Genomic DNA, 5,624 nt, shown 5'->3' on the forward strand with positions numbered 1-5,624 from the left:
TTCGGGCTCCGGATATTCGGTAGTAATCAGCATCGAACCGCTTTCGACACGTGTATATTTCGGTTTTTTCTACAGTATTGTTATTTTATAGCTATTTGTTGATGTATACAACCCAATTTCTGTTCTTTGAAATTGAAAAGGATATTGCATTGTGTTTGTTACTTTCGTTGCAGTTGTATATTTCTTAAGTGTAACTTGGCTCTGCTTCCTATTTTGTATGGACATGCTTTTATTTTGAAGGAGAGTTAGCGCTGTTGACAGGAAGTTGTTGTTGCTATGGAAACAATGTGACGGAGGTTAACAGAGAAAAAGTAATATCAACATATAACGGAGAGCTATAAGATAGTTAGCACTACCGAAGTGCACAGAACTCAAGCTGCACAACACACTAGGGCTGTTCCTATTTATGAATATGCTTTTATTAGCGCTGTTGACAGGAAGTTGTTGTTGCTATGGAAACAACGGGAGGTTAACAGAGAAAAAGTAATATCAACATATAAAGACGGAGAAAGTAAATGATAACGTTTATGGTTAAATGTTAGCACCCCCCGAAGAGGCACAAGCTCTTACGTTGATATTGGAGTTTTCAATAAATTAAAAAAAACGAAAAAAAAAACGAATAACGAAATTGAAACCCGAATAGTACTCCAACGAACGAATATTCGGATATTCGGGTACAGCCCTACTGTGCTGCAGCACCTCTTTTCACCCTCTGTCTGAAACCAGAGCCCAGTCTGCTCTGATTGGTTAGCTGGTCGGCTCTGTTTTGATTGGTCACTCATACAGAAAAGGTATTACACAGAGAAGGAACATTTAAAAGGGTCAGAAAGGGAACTGAATTGAGGCGTATACAAATCCAGTTTCTGTAATAAAAACATTTTACTTAAGTGCAAACATAAATCTGTCTTGTTTATGTCCCATTTCAATTGGATGCTTTCTTCATTTTGGATTTTACCAGGGGCTGGAGGTTTATAACCATTGCATGGTTTCCAATAAAGGAGCGGGCAGTGCAGGCATGCTTGGAAATCCTTGATAGGGTGATAAACAACATGGTGGAGCCACCAGTGACCTGCTGTTCCCTTCTCACGTTTTAAATGGCTCCATTTTTATTTGTCAAGGTTCTGTCGAGGTGACTGACGATGTATAGCTTAATAATTCACTTGGGGTTTTTAATAATTCTCTTAGAAATGCCAATGTTTACCGACTTGATTTCAATGTGTTGTTTAGGGCTGCTTGATAATGGCTGCCTCAAGGGAAAAAAAAACTTGATATTGGTTGAACATTACTGTATGTAGAAAGAACATTGAAATGTAATTAATAATTGATTATTGCGCTTAACATTCACAAAATACTAAAGCAGGGTGTCCGCGGGGTCTTAGAAAGTGTTAGAAGTTGATAAATCAATTTTTGCGAAAATGAAGGCTATTAAAAAGTATTAAAGGGCATTTTCCAAGGTATTACATTTTGTAGCTTGTTTTCAATAAGTATATAAATGGTCCAAAGAGGTTGTATTCTACAGTCTGCCTGAATGTAATCATTGCGTAGGTGTGTNTACTCTAAAAGTACCGTTAAAAGACCGGACCGATAAGCGGTCCATCTTTCTGGTATCAGTTTTGACGACTTTTTACTTTTACTTCTTACATTTTTAACACAAATACCTGTAGGCCTACTTTCTACTTCTTCCATTTTCCAAACAGGCCGGTTACTTTAGTTTAAATCTGTGTTTGGTGGCGTGATCATTATTATTATTCAGAGTCATTGCGTGCCGTTTGATTTGAACACGATCCGTGTATCCATCACTTCCTGGTCTTCTCTAAAGAAGAGGGACCAATGGAAACGTTGTCATGTTGCCGTGGTTCAGTAAGACTTTACAAGTTGACATTAAGATGTGGACTTCAAAGCCCCTTATCTTAGCGGAGATGCGTTTGTACTTTCAGTCTCCTGGATGATTTGTCTGTGAACCCGTCCGGTGGCAAAGGCATGGACATCCACTTCCAGAAATAAACCACATGCAGTGTTTATGTGCAGATCACATTGCTCTTAACTCAAACCATTATTGTTATTTAAGTCAAAGCGTGTAAAGTTCATAACTCAGGACACTGGAGATAATAAGTTTAGCTGCCATAAAAAAGGATTTCAATTGTATGTAGTATTTATTGAACATCCCAATGTGTTGACATACAGTCTCCCTTTGGTCACATTTTGTTTACCAGTTTTTCTGTGCTGTGTTGGAGACATCATCTGCTATCACACATTTAAGCACTACTTTGTATTAATTGTTCTTGTTAGCTTCTGTAAAGCCTGCTGGTTTAATTATTCCCAATGTTCCCATGCATCTGTGTCTCCGACTATACGAGCCCTGAAATTGAGGCATGTCATTTGTTAGTTTAACAGATTTGATAAAGAACAGTATGTGACTATTACTCGTATTATTGTCTCTTCATTTTCACAAGTTGCTTACTTTTTAAACAGGATTGGGCTAGCTGTTGAACTGTGTGTAGACTTCCCTGACTCTGCTTCATAACACGATGTCAAAGCACAAAGTAAACAGCTTAACTGAAGTACACCATGTAAATATTGTCCGTGTGGAGCACTTCACTATAGAGACATGTCCTCACACTGCATCCCAGTTAGCTCTTGCTTTTAAGCCATAGCTATTTATAACTGTGCCATATTGGGCTGCTGTTACAGCTCTGTTGCACTCTGCCCTCCCTCTCTTATAAAAGTCTCCAAGCATCTGAAGTCTGTTTTTAAAGTAATGGAGGAGCATTATATCACTGGCATTAAAATGTCTTTTTGGTAAATCCAACTTAGCATTTAGTCAGCAGGAAACCTGTCTTGCTTCAGGGGGTCCGCGGGGTCTTAAAAAGTATTAAAAGTTGATAAATCAATTTAGCGAAAATTAATGCTATTAAAAAGTATTAAAGGGCATTTTCCAAGGTATTACATTTTGTAGCTTGTTTTCAATAAGTATATAAATTGTCCAAAGAGGTTGTGTTCTACAGTCTGCCTGAATGTAATCATTGCGTAGGTGTGTNAGGTGAAGTGTGTCGCCAAGGTAACCGGTTAAAACTCAAAGTGGCGATGAGGTCTTAAAATGTATGGAAAGGGTCTGAGAAAAGGTCTTAAAAGGTTTTACATTTGACTTCAGTTTTCCTGCGTAGACCCTTTAAAGTAATCGGGCCAAAATGTATGGGTGTTGCATCACTTTGTACCACCCAGGCTTCTATTGGATGACCCTTACAACACATTGTACGTGATAGGTTAAGGGGCAGGACATCTCTAAGCATTTGACCAATCACAACAGAGCCGGCCAGCTAACCAATCAGAGCAGACTGGGCTCTGGTTTCAGACAGAGGGTGAAAAGAGGTGCTGCAGCACAGACAGTACGAGAACAATAAAGAGCTTTTCGAACATTAAAGCATGGAGACATGTAGAGACACTACATACTGATATACACCTGAACATCAGCAGAGGTATGTAGTCAGGGTCGAGATGTGAGATATTTCGTGGAGAGGGTGAGTGTTGTGCGACTACAGTGTGTGTGGTGGCGATGTGGTGATTGTGTAGTTCGGTTGTGGGGTGTTTGATGTCGTGTAGTGTGGATGTGTGAATGTCTCAGAGAGGAGACTACAAGTCCACATATGTCATTAGTGGAGATACTAGAGGAGTGAGTGTGAATTTCTCAGAGAGGTCGAACTACAAGTCAACCTATAGTCATACATACACAGAGATGAAATTTCTCAGAGAGACGACTACAAGTCCACTATAGTCCTACGGCTGTGTGTGTGTGTGTGGTGGGTGGGTGTGTGGTGTGGAGATGTGTGGTGTGGTGTGTGTGAGTGGCACTGAGGAGATGAGTATGTCGTAGGGAGAGGACGACTACAAGTCCCATATGTGTTCAGTTACATCACAGAGATGAAATTTCCAGAGAGAACGACTACAAGTCCAGCTATGGAAGAGTCGTTACGATGTGGGCGGTGTCAGGTGGATGAGTGGAGATTTGTCGCTACGTGAGAGGGACGACTGATAAGTCCCCTATAGGCTGAGAGATATGTGGTGGGCTCACAGGAGATGACAATTTCTCAAAGAGACGACTACAGTCACACATATAGGTTCATACTCACGTGAGATGGAGCTCTGCTCTCCGGCGCTCGCAGGATCGACTACAAGTCCACGTTAGTGTAGGTGTGTGTAGCGTAGTTGGGTGTCAGTGTGTGCTAGTGAAGATGAAATTTCTCAAAGAGGACGTGCTACGAAGTCACATAATAGTTCATCATACAGAGATGAAATTTCTCAGGAGAGGGACGACTCAAGTCCTAGTTGGTTGTGCACGTTGTGTGTGGCGTAGAGATTAAATTTCTCAGGAGAGTGACGACTACAAGTGCCACATATAGTCATACATCCAGAGATGAAAATTGTGTGATGGTCGGTCCGACTACAAGTCCACATATAGTCATACCGCGCTCTGCCCGGCCACCACGCGGGGTCGTTGTTGGGATCACAGGTGAAATTTCTCAGGAGGATGGTATGTGTCGACTACAAGGTCGTCGTACCGCTAGGAAGATGATGTCATACATCAGGATGAAGATTTGTGCGTTCGTAGGGGTGAGGGATGCGAGCTATACGCTAGTCGGACTGGAGAGTCATACGAGGTCAGGGGGAGTGAAATGTTCTCGTGTGGTGAGGAGAGAATCGGTACTACAAGTGGTGGTGTGTGGGTGTGTGGGTGGGGTGGTGTGTGTTGTGGTGTGTGTGTGGTGGTGTGGTGTGTGTGTGGTGGAGATGTGTGTGGTGTGGTGTGGTGTGAGATGTGGTGTGGTGGGTGTGTGTGAGATGTGTTGGGGGTGAGAGTGTGTGTGTGGGTGTCACCATATGGGGTCGTGTGTCGGTCGCTATCGCTGATGATGTGTCGTGGAGTGGGGGTGGCGTGTCGCTGTCGTGAGGCTGTGTAGGGTTAGGCTGTGTGTGCGCACAGAGATGAAATTTCTCAGGAGAGATAGTGAGTAGCAATGTCGTCACAGTGCGGTGTGTGATGTGTCGTGTGCTAGTGTCACAGAGAGTGTGTGTGTGTAATGTGTGCTCGGAGGAGGAGCTGAGCTGCGCAAGTCACATATAGTCATACATCCAGAGATGAAGTTCTCAGGAGTGGAGCGTGTCAGAGCTGTGGGGCTATGAGTGGTGTGATGGTCTGTGTAGAAGTTAGTGTCTAGTAGGAGTGATGCGATAGTTCAGGGAGAAGGAATCTCTGCGCGCCGAGTAGAACAAGTCCACATAGTAGTTATCAATACCATTAACCAATACGACGAGATGGGAACTCGCTGAAGTCGTGCTAGGAGAAAAGAGCGATTGCCAGAGATCGACGGAAATAAAACCAGAGTATATGCGTCAGACCGACGCGCTGTCGACTACCAAAAATCTTCATCGCGACACTAAAGGCGAAGGCGCGAGCCCGGACTACAAGACTCCGTACGGAAATAACTCCCAGTAGACTTCATACTAAATTATATCAAACGAGACTGTGTCGAAGGGAGAGTCTACATAGGAGAGAGTGACAGACTCTTCCAGTTCAGGTGGGACAGTCAGTGAATGACGGGTAGTCATACATCACAGGGATTGAATTT

Source organism: Notothenia coriiceps, unplaced genomic scaffold (genome assembly GCF_000735185.1).
Source record: "Notothenia coriiceps isolate Sejong01 unplaced genomic scaffold, NC01 NC01_scaffold00037244, whole genome shotgun sequence".
NCBI lineage: Eukaryota > Metazoa > Chordata > Actinopteri > Perciformes > Nototheniidae > Notothenia > Notothenia coriiceps.